The sequence below is a fragment of the Triplophysa rosa genome, linkage group LG7 (genome assembly GCF_024868665.1).
Source record: "Triplophysa rosa linkage group LG7, Trosa_1v2, whole genome shotgun sequence".
Classification (NCBI taxonomy): Eukaryota; Metazoa; Chordata; class Actinopteri; order Cypriniformes; family Nemacheilidae; genus Triplophysa; species Triplophysa rosa.
The window spans coordinates 23,195,840-23,207,724 of NC_079896.1; positions in this window are offsets into that span (position 1 = coordinate 23,195,840).

The window sequence follows — 11,885 nt, forward strand, 5'->3', positions numbered from 1 at the left end:
AGTTAGAAAAGCTTGACAAAAAATAAATTTTTATATTTTAATAACCGTGTGGTGATATGTTCAATGCCCTTTGATAGTCCAGTTAATTAAAAACATTGCAAATGAAAGATAATTCATTTAACTTCATTATTATTTTTCGATGAGGAAAAACCAAAAGATAAGATTCATAACAGAGGATAAATCAGTGCAAAAACAGATTCACATTTAATCATTACGAATTAAATCCAATTGATGGTTCTTCTGATTCCATGATCCACATTCAATTGTAAAATAGCCAATACACCTGACCACACGGCAGTTAAAGGGATGGTTCACCCAAAAATAAAAATTCTGTCATCGTTGTTCACTCTCATCTTGTGTAAAACCTCTATTTGACCCTTTCTTCTGCAGAACACAAGAGAAGATATTTTGAGAAATGGTTTTGTAATAGAAGTCAATGGGGGCCAGTGTTGGTTGGATATCAATGTTCTTCAAAATATCTACTTTTGTGTTCTGCAGTAAAAAAAATCATGAGGGTGAATAAATGATAAAAGTATTGTTTGGGCTGAACTTTTTCTTTAAATTCTGTGTTAATGTAGAAAGTAGTAATCGTTTTTCCATTTACAGTCATGTAAAAGACAAGCACCGCATGGCTTCTTAACATGTCTCTTCTAGAACCACCCCATACAATATTCAAAATCTCTGTGTTAAAGGTGCTGTGTGTAATTAGGGTAAGGGTTCTTTGTCCTGTGTCAGCGGCCGTAGCAGTAGCGGCTGGTGAAAACATTTTTTAGGGGGGCAACAGGAACAATAACCTAAAAATTACACCATCAATATAGGACAAAATGTAGTGAAATCGCCCTAGAAAGGGGCAGTATTCTACGGAATGCGAGCTAATGCTGATTGGGCTTTACTTCTACAGGCAGAACACACAGTTCAGAATGGTGAGCGCAAGCGTATTACTGTGGTTGAATGTGACAGAAAGTCCCTCGTTTTTGCACTTTGGTGGTGCGTCGCCCCAATCGCCCTAATGGACGAGCCACCCCTGCACCGTAGTACTTTGAAATGGAGGGGTGAAGTGAGCCGTTGGTTGCAATTCGCAATGCCACCACTATATAGATACCACTAAATGTCATACACTGGACCTTTAAAACAGAGCAGTACATATAGGTCCCATCCAGACGTGAAACTGGTTTCCCAGCAGATGCAACTAAAAAAGCGACAGTATATGTGAGAGATTTGCTTCTTTCATTCCTGACTGAGATTGCAGTTCTCTCAGGTTCGGATAAGGTGTTCGATAAATGAAAACGTCTGACGGAATATGTTAAAAAAATCTTGGAAAAAAGCGAGCGTTCAAGCCTGACTGCAAGACTTCTTAACAAGTGCTCTGTCCCCCTAACGTCAACTACATTATCTCTCAGGTAACAGGCAGTCACACTTATTCTAATGTGTGCTAGGGCTGAAAGCATCGCTTCGTTCTGACACCACCTGATAATAACGCTTTTAGAGGATTCCGTCACTTCTGCATGAGACCTGCACTTGGAGTCAAACATGTTTAACCAATCCATGGCTCGGCACGTGGAAAATAATTCAAGTCATCCATTCATAATGTCTGCTCAATTAGAAAAGCAAGTTTGATTACGCTTATCTCGTGCACCAAAAAGAGCCAACCGGGTATATGGAAAACAATTTTGAGGCTTGTTATTCGCTCTGTATTTATACTCAGAGGTCACAGATCTGTCAGCAGCAGGAAGAGACGACAGGAAAGGTGGGCGGATCTGAAGCGATGGGAGACGGGAACAGAGATCCAAATTGAACAGACAGCTTGAAGAACCTTTTGCTCTAGGGTTTCAGACAATGTTCTCGCGGCTGAGGGAATCTCAGAGGAAAAATCAGACCTGTCTCACCCACATAGTGATCAGCTTTCTTCACAATCAAACTGTCTGCCTCCTTGTGCTGATAAAAATATTATCTGATTTCACAGGTCACGCTGTCAGCAGTAAGGCCTACAAATGTCATTATTACCCAAGAAATCTCTCTTTTCTTTAAATGAACTTTATATATATTCGATTTATTTCTAGCAAAAATAAAAACTTAATTATCGTTATAATAAACAAATTATTACATAAATGATTAACCTTCACATATGTGTGTGTGCTTCTTCTTGACTGTGGACACCATGTATTAAACATATATTTTTGATCTTTTTTTATTTAATAAGCAGATGAAATTCACAAACATCTTCAGGAGAACAACGAAGAACACCAACAGAGCTTTATACATAACAAGAGAAGTGAAACAAATGACAAACTCCACATACAAAGTGAAAAAAACGAAACAAACGTTTGAATAGGTGAGAAAAAAAGATTAGGCTATGTAACTTATAATAATAATGAAAAAGAACAAGAAAAATATAACTAAGCCATTAACAAATAAAAGAAAGCAAACTCATTCCAGAAATTCTCATATTGTTTTAAGAATGTAACATTTTTTTGTTGGAATTTAATTAAAAAGACTAAAAAGAAGAGATTAAAAATGATGGAAAGCAGGACGAAAGAACAGGGTCGCGTTAACGTTTCTCAAAATTACGTCAACAACTCTACTCTTTTCTGATTGGTTGAGACATTGCTCGAGTACATCTGCAGGACGCAAATAAACATAATTAATATTAATTACGTCGCAAAAACGCTGTTCCGTATCCACCGCAGACCGTCCAGACAGTAGAGTGATTAATATTAATGTGACGTGTCTTTTCCCCCGGAAACTTCTTTAAACTCACAGGTCTCCGCGGGCATGCGCGCAGGGAACGCGCGTCAGTCAAAACACAGCAAAGCACTTACACTTGAAAGCGTGTATAAACAGCACCTAAAGCCGTGAAATGACGCGTGAAGTCCCTCGTGAAAAACTAGCAGGTTCAGGTAAGTGTCATGACATCTGTTTCACCCCTAAAACTAAACTGAATAAAGTCCAGCGGACCCTTGTGAACGCATGAATGGTTAGATGCAGCAACAATGTCAACCCTGCTGAAACGAACAGTACGGATGGTTTCCATTCCTTACGAAAATTAACAATGGTTTGACCATGGCAGACATAGTTTTGGTTTTGTTTGTAGTTAAACGTAATAACCACAAAAGTATGGTCTCAACCACAATATGGTATTTGTACTGTAGTACAAACTATGGTGATGCACATGGTAATCAATTTCACAAACAAAACTACACTTGTATCGAAATAATACCATGTTTAATTTTCATAAGCTGTTACAAACACCAGTATAACCCCTCAGCTCTTTACTGTTGAAACCATTACAAAATTCTGTGTTTTGGGGCTTTTTCCATTAGGATTCAGTGGTGTTCTATCGGTTCCACCAACAGAACCAAGCTCATTACCAATACAAGCCCACAGAGACCATTATGGTTTTCATTAAAACCAATACAATTCCCATTATACCCATTAAATCCATAAGAACTTCTGTGATGGTTTCTGTTGTTTCAGTAGGGAATGTTGAACGGTATGGGGATTTGTCAACACACTTGAATCAGTAGGCTATCCCGCTGTTCTCTTTGCAAATGTTGGGTGTGAAATGAATGAGCTTGGCCTGCAGTGAGAATTGAAAGCCGATCCGTTGCTCCTCATTAAGATAACAGATAGTACGGGACTTTTTCTGTGTCATGCTGAAGTCGTTTTATGTGGATTTCCTCCAGGAGAGCCGCAGTAGACCATTAGGTGATGCTGTTCCACATATGTCTCTCTAGGGGACTCTGCTGTTGAATGGCTCATGGCTCACGGAGATTGAGAAAGTGTGCCTTACATCATTAAGTGTGTCATTAAGCAAAACCATCCTCGTTCATTGTCACAGTGGGCTCTCGAATAGATAACAACCAGCCCACTAAGACTGTTTTTTTCCTTTGAGGAGGGATCCACATGGTTGCAAGACTTATGTTTGATTTTCAAGTTGGAATGGAAATTTATAAAGACTTTATTCGTTTGGAGGCACTTTGAATGCAAATAGTGATACAATGTTTGAAACACTTAACATGTTCAATGGTTTTCTTAACAGTTAAATGGTAAATTCCCATAGAAAGGGTCAAAGTCAAATGAGGTCGCTTTAATATGTCAATTGTTTGTCCTAGATAGCTGTGAGATGAAATTGAGGGCACACGTTAGATGTTACTCAGATTTTTCAATAAACAAAATCCACATGCAAGTCTGAGTAGAACGCAAAAATTTCAATTCAAATTGAAAAGAGACACAATTTGTTGTAGTTTGTTGGGGTTTGTTGTTGTACTTTGTTGCGGTTTGTTGTTGGAGTTTGTTGGCGTTTGTTGTTGTTGGTGTTTGTTGGGGGTTTTTTGTTGTGTTGTTGTTGAAGTTTGTTGGTGTGTTTTGGTTGGCGTTTGTTGTTGTTGGAGTTTGTTGGTGTTTGTTGTTGTTGGAGTTTGTTGGCGTTTGTTGAAGTTTTTGGTGTTTGTTGGCATTTTGTTGTTGGAGTTTGTTGTTGTTGGAGAGTGTTGGTGTTTGTTAGATTTTTTGACGTTTGTTGAAGTTTGCTGGAGTTTTTTGGCGTTTGTTGTAGTTTGTTGGTGTTTGTTGTTGTTGAAGCTTGTTTGTGGTTGTTGGCGATTATTGGATCAGTGTGAATAAGTCTTAGGCGCAATGCTCTTAGTGTTGTTTTATTCCCTAAATTCAAAATATAAGACAAAATTCTGTTGTCCTTCATATAGGTTCTACTTTCATGTCTTTAGTATCACATCACTGTCTTGTTTTATGCAAACAATAGTTACAATAGGTATTTGGTAGCATCTTTGGACTCAAATGCAGGAGCAGGGGTGGGCTGAGAGCGTGTTTGAAAACAGACACTATTTTTGCTGTAGTTTTGTAAGGTGCCGCTACAGAGCTTTGAATGTGCAACCTTTGATCCCAAAATGATATACTTCAGGTTTCCGAGCAAATCAAAGAACACAATTCTAGATTCAGTAGCAGAATCATGGTGCTCTTCATGGTTTTGTTTATGTCTTCTTTGAGCTTTGTGAATGTGAAGCTTCAGGAGCACACGTCAAATCTCTCTGCTTTTATTACAAGAAATCCACAGTTCACAAATAAATGTTCTGCTGACTCAAAACAACTCTTTGTTCTGTCTTAAGGGTGTGTATTTGTTACATGTCACACAAGATTTCAGTGTGAGTATTTCAGGTGTGTGTGCCGTAAATTAGGGCTTGGCAAAAAAATTGTAAAATCGATTAATCTTTTTTTAAAATGCGGTCGATTCGATATCGATTCTCAAAAGCTGCGAATCGATTTTTTACTTTCATATTTCCGCAAGCACTGAACATTCTTTAACGTGAATGTTATTGCTACTACTTTCCACTAGATATCACTTTTCTTTTTACAATGGGTGGATGTAACAACAGGGAGCATTTCGTTCATTCACGTTGTGTCGTCGAATTTAACATCACCTTCACATAAAAGGCAGCGGTTAACATGATTGCAGCCTCTCTTTACAGCTAATTTTGTGACGTTTCTTAAATGTAAAATAACCTAATCCTGTTTGATCAAGGTATGTGACTGTTCTGTTTCAATTTACCCGTGTGTTTAAAATTTAATATACAGGTTTGTGGCTCTTCATTTCATATTTTATTTCATATTTTAATGATGTTTACGGATCTTTTTTAGAAATATCTATAGGATTTGTATTAAATCTGTAATCATTGACCCGAATCAAGAATCGAATCGAATCGAATCGAGAGCTTAGGAATCAGAATCGAATCGAATAGGAACATCAGAATCGAAACCCAGCCCAACGTAGGAGGATTTTTAACTAGTGAGCGGCTAGCGGTTTTGTTTTTAGTTTTATTGTAGTTTATTGTTATTTTCAATACGCTTTTATTTTATATTTTTTTGTTAATTTTAGCAAATGTATCTATTTTTATGGGCGTTTTATGTCTTTTTTATGTTTTTTTATTAATAATATTGCTAGTTTAGTTTATTTTTATTTCAGCTTAAGTTTAGTTTTTCATTTATTTCAGTTAAGAATTTTAGTCCCTCAATTTATTGAAGTTAAGTTTTCCCAGTGCTCGAATGGAATCATGTCTTAAACTTATTAAAATAGAAAATAGTTTTAAAGTAGTCAATAATTTATTACAATATTTACCATATGCTATCTGCAAAAATTGTATATTTGTCATTATTATTATTATTTAAAAAATAAAATCTGAGGGACCTATTTTTTACCTCTTACAGGGGTTCCCTAATGCCTTCTGGATGGTCCCAAATCCTCTTGCCCCCCACCCCTCAATTCGAGCACTGATAATATTTAGGCTGATATTTTATTTAGTTGTTACCAGAAATGTTTTATTTTTATTTTTACTAAACTATAATAACTTTCTGCTTGTTAAAATTGGACATCTCCACGTAGGTAGAAGACAAATGTACATGTGTCCTATGATGTGACCTTGCAAAAATGTCAAAAACAAACTGTTAATGATATATTATTTATATTTATAATATAAAATAGCATAAGAGAGGTTTATCTTCATCGTTTGTTTCCAAATCTTGCTGTCACACCATAGGGCACATTTACACATTTATTTGTCAACTTCCCATGTATCAGTGCACGAGTGGACAAACTGCATCTTATTTCCCACAGCATTTTTCTCCGTCTTAATCTGGCATTCACAAATCGCAGCTCTGCTGGACATTAATGGCGTAAAGTGAGGGGTAATCTGTGTATCACTGCCACAACAAAAGTCCATCCATCACGAAATGATCTCGAGTTGACATTACATGTGTGGTTTATCCACTTATGTGTGAAACAAGATGTTTCCTTGCTAAAGTTAGTTGACATCAGATATGTCCGTGTTACATTGGGTGGAATCACATTAGGACCCCGTACTGCAGTAAAATATCTTTTCCTCCTCAAAGTTTCTTTGGGAGAGTAATTTCATGCGGTAAGATGCTATCTCAGGAGAATAGGTTCACACGCGTAAGCTTTACTCTAGTACGGACATTTTCACAGTCTTTTAGTCTGGACCCGCAGTGGAGATACAGTGTGTTGTGATATGTGGTAATAGCATAGACCTGCAGTACATTTGGTTACAAACTCTAAGCGCATATTGTTGTTATTGAGGGTAAAGGCTTTCCGTATCGATTACAGTGCTGAGAACTCCAAAGCCAATAATGTAGTTGATCATAAATTATTTGTGTAAAACAGTTACAAATGCCAGGAGGGCTGGAGATGATGCAAGGTGTTGTAAGACTGCAGGGGGAGTTCAGTTTCGAGATCTACAAGACGCCGTCTCTCCTGCGCAGTCGTGCGGAGTGTGATGCGAGTCAGACAGAGTGCTTAAGTGGGATGTGCGTTCTTTCTTCTTTAACCGGCCAATGACACATGAGCCCTTGCTAGACATTGACAGGTTAGGTCAACAGCCTCAGGTCAGACAAGTCACAATGTGGTAGACAACCATTTATTTTATGAGCTACATCCCCCTAAAGAAAAACAACACACCATCTACACAAGCAATGTTTGTCCTTGCAATAAGGCAGTACGCATGAATACTCACTACATACACCTTACTACCTATGACTTAAGCACAAGTGCCGCCTACATATCATCTTGCTAATAAAAATGCTCTTGGCAGTCCATTTAAGCAACGGATCAAGAGGAATTCTTTTGTTAGTCCTTCCACTTTATTCCTCACACAGAAAATTAAAGGTCAGGTTGGGCACATTGCATTATGGGATACGTTAACCAACACAATATGCTCTGTGCTTCACATTTTGGCAGAGGTAGAAGATCACGTTGTGTATTTCACTCGCATTGGATACACTGAAATGTTAACTCGGTAACGAGCATCTGACCTGTTTGAGAGCAGTCCCAGTGTAAACATGATGCAGGGCCTGCAGCGAACATCCCGACTGCTCATTTCAATGAATCACGGATCAGAAGGGCCGAGTCATCATTGATCAGAATGTGATCAATGTTAAGTTGCTGCCACTGAGCTAAAGCCAGCGGATAGAGTAAACATTATAATCTCTCACTGCAAAGCAATAAACAGCAGATGAATGGATTAATTACAGGATAATACAGAACAGTTTTACCCTCTTTACCAGGATAAATGCAGCTGCAGTGTTTTGGGGAGATATTTTTCGGCCTTTAGATGGACAGCTTGTCGTACCGAGGCGTGTTTTTAGTTTTCCAAACGGTTCGAATTATCTCATGGAGGCTGACAAGGCAGGCAGAGGAATATAGACTTGCATTTAAAGAAGTTCACCTAAATAGGAATTTTAATCCAGAATTCACCCTCATGCCATTCTAGGTGTATATGACTTTTTGAAGCTCCAAAAATGACCTAATTCAGGTGACCCAAGAGGGTTAATAAATGTCTTGTGAGGTGAAACAATACTTTTGTGAGTAAAAGCGATTCATATTTTGAGCGTATTTAGCCAAGATAGCATTGTGTAAACATGTGTAGATGAAAAAACTACATGCGTAATGGTGGCACACCGGATTCACGTATGTCAACGTTGAATCTCATTGGTTAGGAGCATTACAAGGGTGGTTTTTCTCAAATTATGGATTAAAATTTATTTTTGGGGGGAACTGATTCTTTAAAGCCACAACCCATAACTTTTTTGGTTAAATATAATCACAAAAAAACTACTGTAATTCACAACAATAAGCTTTTAATCATGATTTATAATTTTTAGAGATGCACCGATATATCGGCCAATAATTGGCATCGGTCAATTTTCAAACTATCGTCTGACTGCCGGCCGATAGTTTAAAAACAGCCGATGATCAGGGCCAATATATCCTGTCGATCAAAAGAGGACTGGAAAATGCGATGAATTTTCTGCTAGGTATATGGAAAATGTTCAATATTAATAGTCAATATATGAATTAATAACATTCGAGTTAAGAAATATTAATTTAATCTTCAGAATTTAGTTAATTCAAGTTAATATAACCACCGTACTATCGGAATCGACAGATATCACTCTGAATAATCAGGAGTCGGTTAGAGATGCACCGATATGTAAATTTTGGCCGATCACGTTAACCGCTAATTATTTAACACTGGACGCCGATAACCGATAAATTGGGCGATATACAGTATCTAAATAATAATGTAAAATTTTCTGAGACTGAAACAAAAGGCAAAAAGTGGACAACTGCTTTTATTTGAAAACAAGGTAACCATTAGTTCTCTTTCCCCCCCTGAAAATCATGTACCAAGCCTACTTTACACTAGTTAACGTTAACGATTCTATAACCTTCAAACTTTTCTGGTATATTTAACTACTATAGATAAACAAACTATAGATGTTCTTCCAGAGCAACCCAGAAAAATGTTCTTAATAGCCACATGTCTAACAGGTCTCAAGACAGAACGGAGTCTGATTCAAACAATATGCTTTTGTTCCTATAATTTACACATTCATAAATACTGTACCTACATCAACAATGTTTTGCTATGTTTTGCAATGATTACGATTCACGACAGAAAGATACTGTACTGTACTGTACTGTACTGTATTTTAACTGTGAGCATTGTGAAACTGAAGAAGTTTAACCAGAGGAAATTATTTATGATTTATCGGCTAATATATCGGCCTAAATTTTTATTATCGGCCAATATCGATAACATTAAAATGACCATTTATCGGCCGATACTGATATGGTGGAGAAATTTAGTATCGGTGCATTTCATTGGTCAAAACATATTTTGCAGAAAAGTCAAGTTTGAGATCATTTGATCCCAACCCATGTAAAGATAAATACATAGAGTAACCTGCAGTTTTATGTTTTAAGCAGAGATGGCGCCAGAGAGGCAAAAGGATAGCAGCTTTAACAAACTACCATAAACATACTATAGCATTTGTTTGGCACAGCCACGTACATCTTAAATCAAATCAGCTTTAGACAAAAACAATATTGATTTTATGTCCGATAAAACACAGCAAAACATTCATGCACAACTTCTATGGAAAAAGAAAAACAATTAAGTTAACCAACTTGAATTATAATTATTCCTCAAATTTTGTATTGTTAACTATCAGTTAGTGTTATATGCATAATAATGTTTGACTGATCTTTTCTAATAAGCAGTGAAACATATTTAAAATGTAATTTGCTGTTTTCCTTTAAAGCCACCTTACTGCGGCACACGCATTGTGTTTCTGAGGGTCCTGTCATACCCAGCATGCACTGGGAATGACAGAGGAAGTGGCTGAGAGGACATTAATTGGGAGGTTGTCAAAAGGAGCGAGAGACTCCTTCATGCCATCAGTGGCGTGTTGGAGGGGGATCTGTCTGCGAGCTGTCAGCAGCCGGGATTTCTCTTTTTATTAAAGACTGTTGTGCCGTATCTCAAGGTCTCATCGACAGCCAAGGAAAGAAATGAAAGGGATTGTGCTCCATTATAGAATGTGTCATGGATTTCTCTGTCTCTACAAAAGGCTGTGTGCGTTTATGGATGTATATTAATCTTCCATACCAGTTGAAGGAACTCTAGAAGAAGGTCCCTGAGCCTTTGCAGTCTTCATCTAAGTCCACACTGTGGTGACGTAAACCAGTACAGACAGTTGTGGCTTTAACACACAGGTGACAGGTCCACAAAAGTGTTCGGGTAATTAAAACAGGCGTTTGAGGTAGACTTTAGGTCTGTGCTTTTTTGTGTAAAGTATGTCAGAAGGGCATCTGTGGCCTTTGGCACCTTTGAGGTTGCAATTGCAAAAAATTTTTAGCATCTTGTCTAGTTTAAAATACTAAGGAATATTTTAGAATGTGTATCGTCATCTTGATTTGGTTTCTCTCTGTTCAGCTGTTGTTAGTATGTGACTCACATTTAGTTTTATTTATTTGTAATTTTAACAGTAAGAAGATACAAGATAACCAGATTCATCTTGTTATCTACAGTATACATACATAAGTATAGTTTACATTTATATAGTATAGTAATAATAAAAAAGTACACTCTTTAAAGGTGCCTTACGGTGTCATTGAAGACCCTGTTTTGGCTGAATGGTTTTATTTAGAATCTTGAACTAGATTATATAAAAAGCATTAATTTTTTTACAAACCCATAGAAGAACCATTTCTGGTTCCCCAAATAACCATTCACCATGACATTGCTGTGAAGATCCTTTTAGCATCTTTTTAAAAGAGTGTAAATGAATAAATAATAAAAAATAGAAGACAAAGAAAATAAAAAAGAACCCAGACAGTCTACTGGCCAAATCAACATTAACATCTAAAGCATTAAAGCATTTATATTTAAAGTCCCAGTGAAATAAAAAATTACAATGCCTATTTTTTCATGAAATATTGCCTTGTTTTTTGTAAATGGTTTATCAATGTGGGTCATTCTCGTTTTAAAATTCGAGTGCCCTCATAATCTTCAGTTAAAATCTGAAAATGCACTTCCTTCCTGTAGTGACTATTCATCTTAAATGACGTACGTTAGACAGCTTGGGCGGAGCATCTGTTAACTCCTCCCCTTGTTTTTATACATCCAATCAAATTGCAGAGAAAGACGAAAGCCACGCCCACTTTTTTTCTTATTAGAAAATCCATTTAACTCTGAAATGCATCAAAATACTGAAGTAAAACAATCGCAACTTCCGGTTCACGGGGACTTTAATGTACTAAATAAAACTTTTTTTTAAAAAGATAAAAGATTTATTTTCTAATAACCCTTATACCCATTTCATAGAATATACTGTATTTCTTTACATTATCTGTGAATTTTCTTTGATAATGTGTCTCAGTCTGCGAGTCCTATTAAGCGAATCGAAGTAATTTTTTGAGGGGACAAATTGTAACTTTAACATCAAACATAACTATTTATGGTTGCGTCTGAAGCTCAAGCCATTATGGTAATCATTGCATTGACTGTTGAACAAAT